The sequence below is a fragment of the Mixophyes fleayi genome, chromosome 3, assembly GCF_038048845.1.
Source record: "Mixophyes fleayi isolate aMixFle1 chromosome 3, aMixFle1.hap1, whole genome shotgun sequence".
In the NCBI taxonomy this organism is placed as follows: domain Eukaryota; kingdom Metazoa; phylum Chordata; class Amphibia; order Anura; family Limnodynastidae; genus Mixophyes; species Mixophyes fleayi.
Genome location: NC_134404.1, coordinates 204,094,020 through 204,114,680, shown reverse-complemented (window position 1 = coordinate 204,114,680; position 20,661 = coordinate 204,094,020). Strand labels below are relative to the sequence as shown.

The window sequence follows — 20,661 nt, the reverse complement described above, 5'->3', positions numbered from 1 at the left end:
TACTTACCTTGCGGTCACGTCAGCTGGTACTCCGGCTCTCTCCCTTGTCTCTTCCTCTGTGCGGTGCTCACAGTGAATGTCGGCGTGATGTCATCACGCCCAACATCCATTGCGGAGCGCAGCACAGAGGAGTCACCCGCGCGAGAAGAACAATCAGCAGCACAGAATTGGAGAAAAGAAGAGAAGAGGACAGGAGAACAAGCCGATTAAAAGGTAAGTTAAGGGGGATTTTTTTTATTATTTCAAGGGACGCTGACCAGTGAATAAAAGTCACCTGGTCCTGGAGCATCATGGACCTTATCTCCCTGCTACATACTTCTACTTGTAATACTAATGGGGCATTATATATTATTCTCTTTGGCCCATTATAAGTTGTTATCCCTTAGTTATAACATAGTGGTGTAATTAGCAAAACAGGTCACAATTTGGGGTCACAGTGATGTATATGTCAGGTACCACAGGCCTAGTCAGGGCACCCTGATATACAATGCCTGGCTTAAATGCACTTTATTGATACTGCATCAAAATAATACAAAAAGTGATTATAGTATAATAACTAGAGAGGATTTTTTGAACAGGGCGATTGAAAGGTAAGTATAGGGGGATTTGAAAAAAAAGTTTTATATATATATATATATATATATATATATATATATATATGTATATCACTTTTTTTCTCATATATATATGTTAACTATGTTTTCTATGGTTTTTTGGATGATCAGCTATCTTTATTGTTAGTGTATCTTATGTGCGGCCCAAACCAACTCGTCGTCTTAAAATGTGGCCCAGGGAAGCTAAAAGGTTGGACACCCCTGGTATAAAGAATTATACACATATGACCAGTGGTTGAAGTGGAAATTTATAAGAGGTGAATATAGAAAGTGTAAGCGAATGTAATTTAATAGTTTTACAATGAAGGCAGTAATAGAAGTGGCGCTATGGCATGCCACAGTACACATCACCACTTAGACAACTGCAGGTGACAGTATAAGGATATCAGCGTTGTGTATGATTTTATTACTCTATTAAAATTAATCTAGCAGACTTATAATTTATAATTTATTTTCACTGATACAGCACATATTCACCTATTTCTCAATGCTTTACTATATAAAGGTCTATACAGAGTCTTTATATATTACGTTACAATAAGTTGATGTGAAGACAGGACTACATTTACTTCTGTAAATTTGAATGAAATTTTTTAATCCATGAGTTACACCAATTTTGATTGCAAAACTACTGAAGATGAACCCAAGGATTGTTCCAGTGTAGCTATCTGTATTGAGAACATATTTGCTTCCATACACCCAATTATTTTGCTAAATTTGAGGGAGTAGAGATGGGATGAACTTACAAGAAAACATTGTGTATATGCTACTTCTTGTCACTTTAAAAATTGTTCTTGTGAAAAGAATTATGTAAATATGTGTTATGTAGATTACATACCTCCCAAATGTCTCAATTTATGCAGGTGTGGGACTGTACTGATTTGAGGGCTCTGTCCCGACGTCCTCCCTGTGGACACCTTTGTCACATGGATCAGAAAGTTGGGAATTATGTGTTGTTCACTGCTGCTCTACATAGCAGATCAGTGATAAATGGATGCCACGTGCATCTATTTCTGGCGCATCAATGAAATTACATACCTCTATGTTGACATGGTTGCCCACCCTTTCGAAGAGTGCCCCGATTTGAAGGCATCCATTGTTGTAAGTTATGAAATTAGGTATATTTTCACTCTAAACAGACATATGATGGCATGGTAAACTACTGTACATAAGCCAATATTATCCTATGACTTGTAGAACATAGAAAATACTCTGACGACGGACCGTGGGAAAACCAGAGTGTAATAAATAGGACTGATGGGTCAATCTCAGTCATTGTAGTCACAGTTTCTAGTGTAGCAAGTCTTCAGCGCTGCATAAGGACTTTTTATTTTTAAATTATAGATTGCTGACTGGTGTTTTTTTACAGCATGGTGCATTTAAATCTCACTTTACTATCCCACACCCACCATACCTGGGGTGAGGGATAAACGCTTGTGCATTTTTTTGCGCGCCCCCCCCCCTCCCGATCCCCTTAGGGAATCCAGGCCCATGCTAAATTGGCTAAACCTGATTGGAATTATGGCAGGAGAACCCCACTACATATTCCTTGCTATAGTGGCACCATCCCTGGCTGCCATTGCCTAGTACAGGTATCACCACCCCACATTCTCCATCTGCCCTGACTTTGCAGATACCAATCTAGCTATGAACGCTAGAGCAGGTAGTACATGCATTTTTTAATTTTTTTTTTTAAATGCATTTAAAAAAATAAATAAATTCACACAGCAGTCATTTTCATCAAGTTGGCCATGATTGATGTCTCTCTATCGCATGATATGCTTAAAGCATGTCTTACTCAGCCATGTGAAGTTTATATACTATGCAGTCACAGGTATCTTAAGACAGCTGCAGCTCTCCATACTATGTAAAATGCATATTTTATTAAAATGCAATTTACATCTATGTTGCGTTCAACTTAACATCAGGCTCCCAATGTAACAAAGTAAACTTTTTGTAAAATGTGAAGTGTGTGCTTATGTGTAAGGTTGTATAGAGAAACCCAGAAATTCTTCTCGCTACAATTCAGCCACATTTCAGTTCAAAATGTGTTAATCACAGCAAATAATGTTTTTAAAAAAGGAATAAATTCTGCTTGCAAATTGCAATTCGCTTTAATTAACTCCCTTCGCCTACTTGCTTCACTGTGTACGGAACCTGGCTGCCATTGACCACTCTATTGCACTATCCTCCAGTTTGCCTTTCTTTCAGCCATTGTATTCCTGTTCAATTTCTGGACCATTACACCAATGTGCTAGATTGCTACTTATGCAATTAGTACGCTGTCCTATTACTAAGGATAGATCAGATATCATGGTAGTTATGGTTTTATGACGGAGCATAAAGGGTCCCATTACAATTTAGTGTTGGGACACAGACATTTCTGTTACATCCCTCCATTGTGCATTTTGTGCAAATGCTCCTATTATTACATTGTACCTATACATGCAAGCACCTATTCCCCTGTTGACTGTGTATCCACTAACAGACTTTTCATAACAAAATATCTGAATGTTTTGAGAATGTTTAAGACATTGTTACAACCAGGACTCACCTGAGCTTGAATGATGTGTGACAAAGGGTTAGTCACAAGATACCCAGATGCCTGGCAATGATTAAACTCCCAATTTATATCAAACGCTTTCCATTAATTCTCAAAATCCTACCACCACCAGGTTTGTTTCAAGAACTGAACCCTTACATTAAGCATCAAAACTTTAAAACAACCAGAGATGTCATTAGCCAAATATTACCCTGTATTTCAGTTATGCATTGTTTACAAATAGCTAAGCTGATTGACCATGAGTCTGGTAAGAACACAAAGCCAAAACCTTGTTAAATGAGAAAATACTTAATTCTTAATGTAACAATAATAATAAATATAATAAGATATACAGTATTAAAATTATGCAAGCAAATTTCTTTAAGAATAAAAGGAGAAATCCAAAAACAGAAAAACTCATGTAAATCCTTGATTTGTTTTCTGGGGAGAGAACTTCATTAACCAAGTGAATTTCTTAGTCTGACAAACGACAAATGTTTGTCATGGTTTTAAAAGCCAATTCTTTTACCCTACACCTTCCCTTTTCTTTGTTTTTTCATAAAAGCAGTGTGTATGCTAATTGGGGGGATTTCAACTTGGGTATGAAGCATAGTATATGCAAGAATAGCTACAGATTCTTATATAGTCCATGATTTTCCTTCTGATAATCACAGGATCATAATTTTTCAACTTTAATTAACAGAACATGAAATTACCTACATGTAGACAAGATGCATCACTAGAAAATATTAATTATTTAGGCCAATATTTAATTTATATATTATATATATAATATATTTGTTTTTAAGCAGATCCCTAAACTCTGCATACTTGATGTACCTACTCGTCCTGATTAAACATAAATGCAGACATTGATGCCAGATTGAATTAGGAGCATTATATCTTTGATTTATTTCCTTTTCCTACATAAAACATAAGAACTTTAGTGACCACACTATGTATTTACAACATTTGCTGCGCCATATGTTAGCTTCCAGGCTGATTTAATCTTGAACTAGAGACATCTCATATGGCTGATTATGGCACCCTCTGCTATGTGGCATGATACTGGCACTAAACAGTCCCCAGGCTCTATTAAATTAACCCATTTGTACTTGCCCATAGTGAATTGCAGCAATACATATTTTATATTTTAACCACTTTCATGGCATCAAAAATAAAAAAAATGTATTTTCTCATGTTGACTGTAGTAGAACACTTTGGGGAAATACTACAGTAATAGTGAGACTGGGTAGAATTTACACGCATTGTACTAGGTCTCACTGTGGCTGTCTAGGGCCACTCATACAGCTGCAGTTAGACCCCACCATTCATCAGTGAGGTCTGGCAGAAAATGAAAAGGACTGTCTCTGTAGTACTACGGATTTTAACTGTCTGCACACCTGGGTGGACAGGTAAGTAATTTGCAATGGAATATAGGATGTGTTAATATGTTGCTGGAGAAGAGGAAATGTGTTGGGAGAGGGAGAGAATATATTCATACAAGGGAGGAGAATGTGCTGTCACACAGGGGAGAATGTTTTACTATAGAAGTGGGAGAATGTGCTACATAGATAGGTATTGCTACAGAGTGAGGGACATAATGCTACTGGGTGGGGAATGCGTTGCTATGGATGGGGGGGGATAATACTATAAAGGTGGTATTTATGTATAGCTTCCTGTAATGCAAGTATAACACTAGTCAATAAGGGCAGCTCTTAAGTTCTAGTCTAACAAAGCGTGGGCTGGCCAAGCCTCTTTCAGCACCACTGACCTTAGATTAGCCCCAGAGTTGGTGCAAGAGATATGGCAGAAAAACAAGTAACTTCGACGGCCATAGAGTTGTATACGGCCGTGGCTGCATGAACTCGAGTTTGGCACGCCACTACTGTAAACTGGCTACAGCAACACGCCCCTTCCCTGTCCAGTTCCATCCTCTATGTAGTCAGCTGTAGTATGTGTCACATGCGCTTGCCAGTGCATGAAACAGGCCTGAACTCACGGCCATATCTGACAGTTCTGGGCATGCGCAGAGTGATTTTGCATTTACTCAAAATCGTCAGATATGTGCCTTGATGAATCAGGCCCTCTATCTGCACAGTACAGAAAATTTGGAGCATCAGAATAAATTAAATGTATTACATTTAAACAGCATATTAAAATGCATATGTTCGTAATGTTTTGTGTTTCTCCTAGTGCCATGAAAATTGCCTAATCAGGAAAATAATATATTCAGTAAACATGATGACTCCTAAAATATTAACTTTAGATAACACGCTTTCCTGCAAATCACTACATGTAAGCAATGGGTTAATGCTAACTTAATCATAAAATGTGCCAGGGAAACATTATAATCAGGAGTGTGCTCGTACAGAGGCTGATGTTAAGTTGAACGCAAATTGCATTTCTGCCGTATAATAGACTTTTTTACTTTTGCTCAAAATCACAAAGCACTGGCTCCAGAACTAGTGGTTTGTGTGCAAACTCAGATGTAAAAAGACAATTTGTGTTCAATGTAACATGGTCTCCAAAATCATTGCAAACAAGTATGATTTACTTTATATTGGGGAGTTAAAGAAGTTTAGAAATGGAAACATTGAACAGTGTGCATACTCACTATTAAGTGTGAAGTTTATATATGCGACCGACACAAATAGGAGCGTAGAACACAGAATGATTAGAAGTTTGTGTGACACACCTGACATTGCTGAATTAGAGAGATTTGTCCACAGTGAATAAACCCTGAATTTACAGAGGAAACAGATTCGCATTAGATGTCATACTGATTTATGTCTTAGATATAAGGAGGATTTAATAAAATGGGAACTGTATTATTGTTGTAATGACTGATAATTCAAGACACACCGATAAAAACTGTATGTAATGGATGAACATACTGACTAAAACCTTTTTAAATTAAGATTTTTTTTTGTTGCTAAGATTGGGAAATATTATAATCAGCAGTGGGCTCATGTAACCATTGGAAACCGGCCTGATATACCGCACGTGTGGAATCTATGAATTACACCTGCCTTTTATGAATAAACCCTGAATTTATTTAGAGTATACATGAATCACATCATAGGGACTCACTTTTCTGGTACAAAGACACAATCTGAATCAATAAAGCGCTACGGAACCTGCTGGCACTATATAAATAAATGTTGATGATGATGCTTACATTTGGTTCCATAAATATATGAATAGACAATTGGTCTTACATAAAATATAAACATTCTTAAAATTATGAGGATGAAAGAAAGGTACTCAAGAAAAAAATCAATTTTGTTTATTGCCCAGATAAGAGCTCAAAATATACTAAAAGATTAGGAATTTCGTTTGGCTAAAAAGGACCATATTAGGAATCACTCCAAGTTAAGTGTATATTCTTCTTTATAGGACATAATAATCCATGTTCGAAAGCACTTCTTTATACATTTGTAATCTCTATAGTAACATAACATGTGCGAATGATCTACATATGCCCCATAAGGCAGCTATAGGGAAAATGTATTTTCAAGGGGAACTAATATAACATACTGATATTTCATATGCATATGGGCTGGAAATTATATGGGCAGCACAGTGGCTTAGTGGTTAGCACTCCTTCCTCACAGCACTGAGGTCATGAGTTTGATTCTCAACCATGGCTTTATCTGTGTGGAGTTTGTATGTTCTCTCTGTGTTTGCGTGGGTTGCCTCGGGTGCTCTGGTTTCCTCCCTCAATCCAAAATCATACTAGTAGGTTAATTGGCTGCTCTGAAATTGACACTGTGTGTGTGTCAGGGAATTTAGACTGTAAGCTGTTTAGGAGCAGGGACTGATGTAAGAGAGTTTTCTGTACAGTACTGTCGAATTAGTGATGCTATATAAATAAATGATGATAATGTTAGTGGAATTAATGCTATATCTCTGTGTTTCAGAATAGAGCTATACATTTATTCAGATAGTTGGTGTACAGCAATCCTGTTTTTAAATTATGTGGTTATTCCACTATTTGAGCAATCAGAGAGTAACTGAAGACCTACTCAAATCATAAGCTCTTAAATGAAATCTTAGTGGTAGCAAGACTTTGGGTGGTTTTGTTTTGAATAACCAACATCACATCCATATGCCACAAATTTCCAGGTGGGTTTTGTCCTGTGCTACACTTACCTCTCCTCGCTCCAGAACCGTTCTCGCTGTCTGCATCAGGACGGCACTTCACATGACCGCATGTTGGTGCAGAGAATTTGAAAACTCCCTGTGACTTTATCACTGATAATTAACTTCTGGTATGAATTTATTTAAAGGAAATAACGCAAGGCGCTTATTTATATAATTGCATATGCACTTATTTTTTATATTGTATATATTCTGAGATAGGAAATTGTTATTTGATACCAGGGTAGAAACTCGTTTTTCCTGTTTTAACCTTACTAAAAGGATATGCCTTATTTCTGATGTATATATCTGATACAATAGGCCATTTTGGATGGAGGTCTTTTGTGTATTGGGATGTGTTTTGTATGGAAGTGACATTTTTTGGGATTTGTAAAGTTGCTAGTGGAAACCTCCAATTAGGCATTTGCAGAAGGGAATCTGATAGCAGGAATTGCTAATAAAGTTTTGTGATGAAGTGTCATGCCTGCTCTGGCAAAAGGCCCAGCAGCGGGTCGTTACCGTGTGGCCTTTTGTCCAGAATGAATTTCATAGATAAGCGCAAATTTTGTTAGCTTTGCTATGCATGTAAATGTTTGTGTAAATAGGGCACATCCTGATGCTAAAAATAGCCTGTGTCTGAAATGTATAAAGGCACTAGCTTGTATTTGAAACTTGTTCTTCTGATTTCAACATTTGACCTGATCACTGTTACCTCTAACCAGTGTGAGCAAATAAACATCTTGCTTCAAAGACCTGCTTGGAAACATCTTCAATATTGCTGTATTCCTATGATCTATAGGCCCAAACTCTAATCCGTTCTCTGGCTGTTCTGAGGTTTTGACCCAAGCTTTCCAGTACTACCGCTCTCCCTATTACCCATGCAGCCCTGGTCAGTGTGATAGGCCAGGGGGAGATCCATCCACAGCAACCCTGATCTATAGTGAGAGGTCAGGAGCACCAGCCCAGGTACACTAGCAACGAGGTACGCTAGTAGCGTCAGTTACCCAGAAGAAACCTAGTTCTGGATGCTGGCAAGGAGTCCAGTGGCGGCAGCTCGTGTAAGCCCCTCCTACTGCGGCAAGAGGGCGCATTTGGGATAACAAAATGGAACGGTGGCAAAGTAAGCCCAGCCGGTTCCCAGCAACAATAGACAGGGTGGCATAAGTGGTCCATCCTGTCACACTCCCTTTATATAAACCACGCTCTGACACTCGTCCAGTGTCAGAGCAACTTGTGTGTATTCTGACTTAAAATAGAGCAAATTAAAATGAACACCAATTCAAAAATATAGTATAATATAACTTTATATTCAATTCAGAAAATCTGAAATAGATATGTGTTGGAGTAATTTTGTCGATGTGAAACGTTTACCGTTAAACTCTTTCAAACCAGACATTTGAAATATTCCATTTGTGTATATGTTTACATTAATACAAATATGTGCTCGTACTGTATGCCATACTGCCCATATAAGGGAAAGTCAGCATTATTCAATTTGATTTTTATTAAAGCAGCACAATATACATTTTAATAGTCAATCTGTATCTAGTCTGCAGACCTGTCAAGTAGCAAATAGAAAGAAGAACTTTGGCCGTTTTTAATTAATTCATGTAATTATAATTTATAATTACCAATTTAGAAGCTGTCTATTATGAAGGTTAAAGCAATAAGTAAAAATTTGTAGCATACAGAATGCTTGGTGTAGAACAGTGCTGTTTGCTTGATATGATTCCTACAACCTATTTAATAACCCCATTCATTAAAAATCAACATTGTTTAAAATGTTAACATTGAATACATCTTGCAAGAGTTATAACATGAGTCCAGCTGTAAGTGTTATGGCTGTTTCTTCTCTGTAAATAGTTATCATATAAAGGTTCGAAGATTGTCACAAACTGTCAACTCCTGTAGAAAATGTGAGAGTAGGAGGCAGCAAAAAAGTAGAAAGCCTATTCACATCAATTAACAACCATACATAGTATCACACTCCCATCATTGCTCGATCCTCCCCATAGATATAAACACTATTGTATAGCATGTTTGTGGGCAAGCGATAATGACCACATGCAAGGAAGACTCTGACAGTTGTGGTGCTTTATCAACACACCTACATTTATATCCAAAAATCTGTAGACCATCATCTACAACTTCACCTGAACTTACGGTACCATTCCGACTACACTAGCACCACTTCTTTTTTTTTTCTCTCTCTCTCTAGTAGGTATCAGGTTTGAATACGTGCTGACTCAAATGACCCACATGTTCCTCTACAGCAGTAAACTCCACTTTATTTGTCAGTAGTTTTTATTGAAATGATGAACCTAATTTGAATAAAAACGACGAATAAAAACTACTGACAAATAAAGTGAAGTTTACTGCTGTGGAAGAACATGTGGGTCATTGGAGCCAGCACGTATTCAAACCTGATACCTACTACTATTGTTGTGAGATCCACTCCGTTACTAGAAGACCACCATTATACAGATTAGCCTATATTACTATTTTTCTGATACGCATACTTCTTGGGGAGTGATCTCTGGTGGAGGTTTTCAATGTAACAGATAATACTGCACCATGATATATTTCTCTTTGCTTTCTCGTGAAAGCATCCATGTCCACGTGAGGACTGATATACCAAAGAGCCATCAACTCAATAAAAACAGTGATTGAAGTGCGTTTATCCATCTTCCTTCTGTTACGTATATTATTTGAACATTTCTATTAGAAGGCGCCTACTCCATATGTTCTGTTTACATCAATTTATACATTTCTGGACTAACCTACCAGTTTTGAAGTAGTGCTGCCACCTGTACATATGAGACTCATCTTTATATGAATTATTTATCTATTTACAAAAGATATCATCATCATTTATTTATTTATAATAAGATATCTTGTTAAGCGCCAATTGTATTCGTATATATATATATATATATATATATATATATATATATATATCTATCTAATATATAAATGCTTAGTGGCGTCTGTGTGTGAAAAAAAAAACCAAGTTGCAGCGCCACCTGCTGGGCAGAGTTATACACTGACCTACTAAATTCCTAGTGTGTGTGGGAAAAAAATTTCAAAAAGGGCTGAAATTTGGTAGGGCTCAAACTCATTTTCGTGAGGTAATTTTACCTCATGAACACACATGTGTAGAGGCGTGCATTAGTGTGTGTGTGGAAAAAACTATTTTCTCAGAAAGGGCTCATCCAATTGACCTGAAATTTGGTATACTGACATTATTTGACAAAAAAATTAGAATAGTCAAGTCAGTTAACTTCCATCATCCCCCCTTCCCCCCGTGGGAGGGGTAGTAAAGGCTAAATTTACGAGTTGAGGGGTCAAACTCATTTTCGTGAGGTAATTTTACCTCATGAACACACATTAAAAAGGGCGCTTGCGTCGGGAAGTAACGATCTTCCCCTGAGGAGGCCTGGGCTAGGCCCAAATGCATGACAAGAACCTTTTTAAGACCTTAAGTATCTTGATTTGACTAGAATGCATGAGTATCATGCACGGGTTAACATATATATATATATATATACATATATACATACACACACACACACATATATACTCATTTATATACACAAAAGAAGTTTGATTGTTCCTTTGCACGTTTGTTGGCGATTATCGTTCACAGCTATTAAGGTAAAGCCGCCAATACTTACATATATAGTTTAGTATCGAAAAAGCAAGCTAATAGACCACATAGCGACAACGCAACAATGCGACTTTGAGGATACCAGGTTTATCTGCAACAATTCTACCCACTTCACACTGGCTGGCCACCCAGGGGTGCCTTACAAATGCCAGGGAAGCCTACACAGTACCTTCTAAGATTCCTTTAGTAACTCAGGCAAATTCAGTTAGAAAGTTACTATGGTAATTGTTGCACATTATTACCGTTACTATAGTAATTTCAACACTGATGTTTTCTCGCAGCCTTGTGAGCCATGAGCAAAAATCCATGTTAAAATTACCCTAGTAACGGGAATAATGTGTGCCAAGCGTTGTTCTAGAGAACAACGCGGGGTATTGAATCTGCACCTTATTGTAATAAAAACAATCACTAGAATATTATATACTAACAGTAAGTACCAGGCAGGTTTACCACATATTCTGTCCCTTACCACACTAGCTTAAGGAGTTACAGTCACCTGGCTGTCCTGAATTGCAGAATCCAAAACCCATGGATCTCTCTCAGCTGCATATGTAGTCCATTGGTAGAAAACGGCAACTCAACACCAGTCAACTTGCACCCTCCAAGAATCAATTCCGAGAATGAACATCCCACAAACACCCCCCCCCAACTTGTAATGGCCCCTTATATCCATGGTAAAATTTTCAGTGTTTTCTCCTCCCCGGGCAAACCCCTGGCTGTCATCTTCTTTAGCATTGGTGGGTGCTGGATCAGGGGGTTGCAGGGAGAGTGTAGATGAGCTTTCTTTCACAGTAGCTCTCCTGCCCGGTTTTCCTGACTATGAAAACACAGACAATGAAGACACCTACAAGAAAACACGATGACTATGGCACCTACATGAATATAATAAAGACTTACATAAAAAGCGAACTTTGCGAAGAATCTTTAATCTGAAGTGTGTATTTATGGGGTCCTCACATTGCTGCTTTAAATTAAGATTTCTCTATGTCGTTCTGTTAAGTGACGTGAAACTGAAATGCTGGCAACCAGTGTGTTTGGAAGTAGTAGCTGTAAGCATGGTCCTGTCTTCATAAAGCTGGTGTGTCGCTTTTTAGATAAGTTTTTATTATATTCATGTCGGTGTTATAGTCGTGTTTTTTTGTAGGTGTCCTTGTTTTCTGTGTTTTCACACTTGGGAAAACGTACCCAACCCATCCCGCTGGGTTCTAGACAAAATGTTTGGATTAGCCCTGTGGAGGACAATGGATACTAATTGGCTTTCCCCACCTCCACATACATGATAGCAGTCAGCCCCTCACCTGTATCCTGGAACTTGATCCTTACCCATAACCCACCTGGCTTCACTTTAAGAACAATGAATAACATCTTCACTGCAATATACATATTTACAATGAGCTACAATGTCCCCTTATCCACATGAAATTAGGCAGAGCTATAAAATGTTCATATTGTTATATTTCACATTTTTTGAGAAATGAGGGATATGCTGGTTAAGGTGTTATCAAACATGTTTCGTCACAGTGACAGAGCGACAAAAATTGAACTTTGACCCAAGGAGACTGTTCTGAGCCTGCATTCGGACACACCTGCACCAATTGGGATAAACCAACACGAGGTGGTCCAGCTAGATCCTGGCCAGGTTTTACGGGGTGTAAGGCCCTGGTCGGTCCTCCAGTTGGTGTACACTGGGCAAAATTTTAACCCGGGGAGCCCTTTCTAAGCCTTCCCCTGGATGGATTTGAACAAAAACTTCATAGACTAGTAACATTGGATCCCAGACGACAGACTAGGGAGTTGAGATCCTGGTCGAATCTCCCATTAGTGTATGCTGGGCAGAACTTTGACCTGGGGAGCCTGTTCTGGGCTTTCCACTGGATGGATTAAGATGACATTTAATAGAAAAACAAAAACACTGGGCAGCCACCTCATGGGTGTGTTGGAAGACCTACTAAGCTGCTAATTATTTTTAAAAGGTTGAGAGCTACATCCAACTTATTGATAACGTAATAACTTGAACTTTAAACCTGGGCAATATCGGGTACTTCAGCTACCTAAATAAAACACAAAACCTGGCTAAATCATGCTTGGCTACCATAAATAAAATATCTACCGATTTTACTCAACACCACAGGCAATCCTAAAGCTCTACCTTTGTAAATTCTTCAGCACAATGCAGCATTAATAAAATGATGTCCAAGATGTTCAAGAATTCAAACAATTACTGGAAGGGAGCTGTCACTCACCGGACTGTGAGTGCTACTTCTAAAGTAGCTAGGAACCGTGTCCGTCCATTACTATGAGGTACTGCGCATGTGCAGCCCCTTTTAACCTTCAGTTCTGTTCCGTTAACTTAATTGGCTGATCAGGCAACACTCCCTATATTAAGCACCTGTGGTCAATACCACGTTGCCTGATCTTGGAGTCTCATTCCTCATGAGTCTCTGAAGGTGCTCCTCGTGTGTTCAGCTAATGCTGATTCCTGTTTGCCGTTTGTGGTTTCCAGACCACTTCTATTCCTCGTGTTCCTAGTGACTTCAGCAGCTGATTCCTATCCGCTGCCTCCGTGTATCTACAGCTACAGATTACTGCAAACTCTCCTGTGTTTCTTCGTGACTCCAGCAGCTGATTCCTATCCGCTGCCTCTGTGTATCTACAGCTACAGATTACTGCAAACTCTCCTGTGTTTCATCGTGACTCCAGCAACTGATTCCTATCCGCTGCCTCCGTGTATCTACAGCTACAGATTACTGCAAACTCTCCTGAGTTACATCGCTACTGTTCCAGCTGATTCCTGTTCGCTACTTCAGCGTGTCTACAGAGTCTGCTCGTCTCAGCGCTCCAGTCTGCATTCTACCTGCCGTCAGCTGCCCCGCTGCCTACTGCTTCTACAGTGTGTCCATTTGTGTCAACTCGCCTGTTGCATCGAGTCTACGCTCCTCGGCTTCCAGCTTTGCTACATCGCTTCAACTCTCCCGTGGTCTCCTGCTGTTCTATTCTATATACTACTGCTTCCTGAGTATTTATCATCTTGCTGGCCTACCTACAGTGCGCTGCACCTACCTGCCGCTTCCATTCTGCAAGGACTTCGCATCTCGTCTGTTCCCGGCCGCTCAGGTATCCCTGCAGTTATCCCTAACAGCCTGCTCATCTGAACCACGGTATGCATACTTCTCATTGACTGTGCTGGTGTATTGCATATCCATCTGGACTGAGTTGTTCTCCTCCGGAGTTTCCATCCTCTGAGACTATTGCTATTATTGACTGTTTCCTTTTGCTGGACTATTTGAGTGACTTTGTTTATCTGTGCAGTGCTGTTCATTCTTTATTATCATTGTGTGCAGTTCAACGTGGGATCAAGTTCAGTGTACCCGTGTAGACTCTGCATAGCATTTATCTCCTCGTGTCCTTCCTCACATATATATTCAGTGGTACAACTTGCTAGAGGCAGACCACTGATTCCTGTTTCCCTGTGTCACCAGTTGCACATATATTCTCACATAAGCAGTGGTATAACTTGCTACTCGCAGACCACTGACTTCCCCGTGACCTTCACCTGGATTCCATTCCTTCACTACAGACAGCGGTACACTTGCTATACGCAGACCGCTGACTTCCACCTCCTTATTACTCCTGGACATTCTTTTCACTATAGCAGTGGTACAACTTGCCGTGCGCAGACCACTGACTACCCTCACGTGTCCTTGTCCATCCAGATCTTCATGTTCAGTTACCTATTGTTTACCAGTGCTGCTAGTCATAGACTTTCTGAGCATTCTCTAACCATCTGCTGTTTCCAGTTCCATTATCACCCTGCCATCAGAGTATTATATACCAACTCTACTGCTCTGATAAGACCATCAGCGGGTGATACTGGGTAAAGACTCCTAGTGCCCGTGACAGGAGCCTGTAAGAACAACTACAAGATTAACTGAGGAAGTCTAAACCAGATGTCATAACACGTCATCAGAAAAACCCAAACCAGAATGAACTATAATAACCCAAATGTGAAAAGAAAAAAAGAAGCAAACTAAACACATAATTTAACAAACCAAAATCCCTGACAAGCTGAAAGTATCAGTGCCTTTTTCTGTGCGCATTAAAAAGGACTAATTGGGATAAACTAACAATTAGGACTAACTAATAAACATTAGCTCTCACCAAGCTAATCAATCAAAGTCACTGGTTATAATCACAATAGATCTGTCCCTATCCTACTGACTTGTTTTATACAGCCACGAATATATCCCTGTTTCTCTAACTCCAAAGATACATTAATTAAAGGGCAGAAAAAATTATTTACTGCCACTAAATTCTATATTTTTATGTTTCTCTGCCATACAGGAATAAAAGTGCATCAACAGACTAAAAAAAAAAAACAACATGTACTCAAAAGTAGGAAACGAACTTGTCTCAAACCTCTCATGAATGTAGAGGTTATCCAGGTCATACTATACAGATCCAAAAGAAAGTGGAAATTATCAGACTGGTTTCAGCCCATCACTACCTTCTAACTAAAAACTCCTTCAGAATAGCCTGTCAACCTAACAGCTAAAACAAAGGCCAAAAAATGATGCCCACAGTATATTTAGCTAAGTCTTGATGTCCCTAACATATCAGGAGGAACATTAGATGGGGTACTGGCCAAATGGTCCCTTAGTTGGTATTATACCTACTTAGTAGTATCTGATACCACTATCCCTAGCAGCAAATTCTTGCACCCTGGATGTCCTGAGATAATGTTATCTGTTTTGTTTTTTTCCAGAAAACGTGAATACACACTGTGAAAGGGGTACATAGTAAGTAACCATCTTCTCCAAATATCACCATTTACTCATACACCAATTAGAACCTGTTTAAAATGCAAAACACACTTGACCCAAGAACTGTTTATGTAAATCCTGCTTCCACCCAGCACAACATTCATTCACAACATTCAAGATTAGTCAAGAGTAATAAATCAACCAGATATTTCAAATGAAAAACAGGTCCATGTGCTGCAAGCACAGGTTCCTCCACCAAGTTGAACATTTAATTGCACACCACAGATGGCATATATAGATTGTGTGAATGAGGGACTACAGCCAATTTAGAATGTGATACACATGTGATATGCAGACAGACTCTAATTTACATTTTCAGGTAACTAGGATAAATTATGTAAAATTTGGGAGAGTGCTAAATAAATAAAAAGTTTTGAATACGTAAGAAGTTTAAATACACCCAAAGTGCAAAGGAGAAATCAGAAAATCAAACCAGTCCTATAGATTTAGTTCTCAATGAATCTATAACACTAACACACTCACACAGAGAAGAAGCACTAACTCCATCATACTGACATTATGCACACAGATGAACAAATATAATTGAATGTCTCATCTCCTGAAGTATTCTGTGCTGCTGTGATTTTATTGTTCTTTCCCTGTCCACTAGAAAACAGAGAACATGTAAATCAGTAAGAGATGTAGTTTGAATATAAAGATAAATCTTCTGCATCTCTATAGTTTTTGTAATTAACTCGGAGTCTTGGCAGCAGTGGGACATACCTGTCTGAGGAAGATACCCCATACATTAGACATGTGCATCAAGTGATTGCTTCACATTCTTCCTTGGGTCATCCTCCTCAACTATGTATGTCTCAGTGCTTCTTTGTCAAATGGCCAATAAAGATACATATTGTAATACTGCTGGCATTTGCTTAGCCTGGCCTCCCTGTGTTTTAATCACTCGCAGTTGCATCTGCCGGCTATCATTTCTTTAGAATACAGGATTGAATTTTTCTGGTGTGGATTCTAGTGTAATCGCCTTTTTATTATCATTTTATGGTTTCCATCTGACATTGCATTACAATCCACCAGTGGAAAACTAATTAAAGTAATTAAGTAATTAATGAAATATTGAAACCAGGAATAGTTTCCTGCTCCTGCAATTCTGCCACCCTTGTCCCAGTGTTCGGTTAGCCTTGCACAAATTCCTTTACCATCCCTAGGTCTCATACAAAGTATATAAAGGGACTGATGCAGAGTGGGACATAGCTCACACCCTATCTTACATACATCTCTCTGTACTTATGCAGCATCCATGATTCTGGCACTTAAGCCTGCCTGCACCTAGAGAGGTGGGAGGGGAAAGGGGAGGGTCATTCTAATGTCGGCTAAGTACAGTAAAAGCGTACTTGCGCAAATGTTGCTCATACAGACCTGCAGAAGCACACACATATGCCTGTTAGGAGTTGTATGTTACCTAACTGCTATAGTACAGGTGGAAATACTCACTGACTGATGATGACTTGTCGTACACTAGGTGCATATGTTGCTGATGCAGCGGAAAACACATCTCAAGATGTGTACAGCTCTGCATTTGGGTAGAGGTATGCTATTTTTCTGTGTTCCTTTATTAGGAATAATTTTTTCCCATTTTGCGGCTATCTATGCATCAGACCCAAAAAGTGCATGTGGCTCTCATAGGCCACCTTTTATAAAAGTCTTTCTGTGAATCCAGGACCCTTGATGTACAAAATGCTTATATAAATCTTAGTCTTTCAATTTGTTTACGTACAAGAGATGTTTTTTGGCAAATTATTGTCCTTTTATTAACACACCATTAAATAATAAGCTTAAAAGAGTTAAAACATATCGCACAGTTTACACTCAGCAGTATTGTTTCATAGTATCTCTTGTCATTAATTATTATATTTAAATAGCTAATGCATCTGGTGCTAATGTGATGAGGTGAACAGAGATCAGTTATGCAATTTTACTTACTTCCTTTTCATTGATGGCCTTTAAATGGCCCTAAAAGGCTTTGCAATAATTTGAGTGCAACAGCATGAGCTAATGACTGAACCAAGAGATTCAGAGGTTATGTTTTAAAACACTCAACTTGTTTTGCATCTGCATGATTGAATTGCACTGAGTAATAATCTGATGCCTGCTGGCAGCATTTGAAAATATTTTGAAGGATCAACCTTTATTAACGTGAAAATTTCTTTATGGAACAATCTCTTGTATGTACTAATTTACAAAAAGAAAAATAATGACTTTTATTATTATAAAACCTGTAATTGCGTTTGCTGGGAAATGCATATTTTCTGAAATGTAAGGTTTTATGTCTGTTTAGATGGAATGATTGTTCCTTGATGGTATGAGCGTCTTAACATTCTCTTTGTTTAACTGTTACTAGAAAATGCTTCTTTTTTACTCATGCTCACAGGGTCAACCAGGAGAATTACGTGGAGAAACTGCCTGGTATTAAATTCCATAAACAAGAAATTATGATCTGAAACTAGAATGTAACTCCTTTAGAAGCAATGGGGAATATTTCACCTCACCGGCCTCCCCCACTCCCATCTCTCCCCCCTCCGCTCTGTACTCAATGCAGCCGCTAGACTCATCTTCCTCACACGCCGCTCCTCATCTGCCTCGCAATACACTGGCTTCCCTTCCCCTACAGAATCCTTTTCAAGCTCCTCACCACCACTTACAAGGCTCTCTCCCACTCTACAGCCCCCTATATCTCTAACCTCCTCTCCATTCACACTCCTGCTCACTCCCTGCGCTCGGCCAACAACCGCCGGCTCTCCTCCACTCTTATCACCTCTTCCCACTCCAGAATCCAAGACTTTTCCCATGCAGCCCCCCTTCACTGGAAAGACCTCCCTTGTTCCATCCGCCTCTCTCATAATCTGTGCTCCTTCAAACGTGCACTGAAAACCCACCTCTTTCTTAAAGCCTACCAACCATCCGCTTAACCCCTTCATCTCCTCCACTCGCTCTCTCCCTTGCTCCCCTTGTGCCTGTTCTGTTTTCCCTCCTTTAGGATGTAAGAACACATGAGCAGAGCCCTCTTCTCTCCTGTCTCCCTACCTGTTCTTCTGCTCCGTATTTGTTGCTTTAGCCTGGAGTTTCTGAAGTACTGGTATTTTTGTTTATTGCTTTGTACTGTTTCACCCTGTATAGTCTACTGTTTGTACTGTGTACGGCGCTGCGGAAATCTTGTGGTGCCTAACAAATAAAAGATAATAATAATAATAATAATAATAATAATAATAATATTTGTTTATTTAGGAGAGGAAATGTCCCATCTGTTTTATTCCTGCCCCATATATTGTTTAAACTCAGTATATGTGTATTTAAAAACAAACTTCACCTTCTAAAAGATATGCTCATACCTATAGTATAGTTTCTTTCCCCCAAAATGTGTATGTTGCATTTCATTAAAATAATAAATGTAGCAATCTTGAAAATTATTGGTTGGTGACTTGACATGTAAACAGTGCATTATCACTGTGCTAGATTGAAAGGTCATTTACAACTGTGTAAAATTGCAATCCCTAAGTGCAAATGCCGATGTCATGGGGAAATACATGGATGTGTTCGCCAAATTGGCAGCGTCTGCTGGAGCACATATGTTTGTAGACTACAGATTATGTGCATGATTGTGCCCACTTTTGCAGTGACATGCAAAAATTAGATTTTGTTTTGTGGGATGACATTTGGGTTATTTTAAAAGACCATGGGTGTGCACCTTGAAATGCACTAGGTGGTGTGACAGACACAGGGAAAGTGATAAATGGCAGATATGTATTTCTGAATTTCTTCCATTTATGTGTTTTAAAACCCCAGGGAGATTGTGTGTTGGAAGGAGATACTCAAAGTTTGCATCATTATCCTTTATTTATATAGCACCAACAATTATGCAGCGATATACAGAGAATATTTGTCATTCAAATCAGTCCCTGCCCATATTGGCGCTAACAGTCTAAATTCCATAACACACAGATGGACCCAACGGACGAACCAGTTAGTTGTCAGCATCCAACTAACCATCTACTCACATGAAAAAGCCTCTTGATCTTTTCAGCATTTTTTAACATGTATGATGGTAATTGTGCCGCATGTATCAGTTCAAATGTTTTAGATTATGCCAAGACCCTCCTAATGTGTGTATTGGAAGCACTCAATCCAAGTATATTCCAAGCCATTCTTTTTCCATTAATTGCTTTTTTTAAAAAAAATATTACTCTATTAGTTTTGCATATGTTTATTCCTTTATGAATAAATGTTACTTTGCATTATATTTAACAGACTGAAGTACCAGTTAAATATATCTAAAGTCCCACAAGTAACCTAAGTTCTACAGTAGTCAATGGACTTTGTATCTGCAACTTGCTCATATATGTATATATGGCAGCATTGCAAGTGAAAACAATAAATAAGAGCAGGCAAGAATAGGATGCGTATAGTAAGGGCATGATAATGTAAGTGTGAATCATTCAGAAGTGAATTTATCAGCAGATACACCTGTCAGGCGGCATAGCTTTTGCGGGTGCTTGATCCCTGGATCAAAGATCAACAGCATGGATCTTTGTAGTGTTAAAATTAAAGATTAAAATATTTAAATAATTTCAAAACAAGTCATGCCCACACCAAAGTTTTTTCATGCACCAGTGCTCATAGCCTGGGCTGGTTACTGCTAATGCAGGGGGAGGATGACAGCAGAATTTTAATATGTGCACTACTGGTTCCAGCAAGCCCTGATAGCCAATAAACTTCATATGTATGCTAGTGCTTGTGTAACTACAAATGCCAGCATACCCATGTTTCAAATGTCATTTAAATTTATTGTTTTATCATTTGAATGTATGGCCTTACTTACACTATACTGTGTGTCAAAGCACATCAAATGACACTCCAATA

The 20,661-nt window shown here is 38.8% G+C and overlaps 1 protein-coding gene and 1 long non-coding RNA gene across 2 annotated transcripts in view; one reads left to right on the top strand and one right to left on the bottom strand.

The window, feature by feature from the left end:
• The window catches only part of LOC142144332 (uncharacterized), a 55,352-nt gene extending 36,837 nt beyond the window's left edge, over window positions 1-18,515 (top strand). Inside the window, exons 2-3 of the long non-coding RNA XR_012689687.1 lie at window positions 15,729-15,762; window positions 18,176-18,515. This is a non-coding gene — a long non-coding RNA (uncharacterized LOC142144332). The remainder of the gene's footprint in view (window positions 1-15,728; window positions 15,763-18,175) is intronic.
• NKAIN2 (sodium/potassium transporting ATPase interacting 2) overlaps window positions 1-20,661 on the bottom strand; it is an 856,165-nt gene that overhangs the window by 112,308 nt on the left and 723,196 nt on the right. The gene's annotated exons all lie outside the window — the stretch shown is intronic.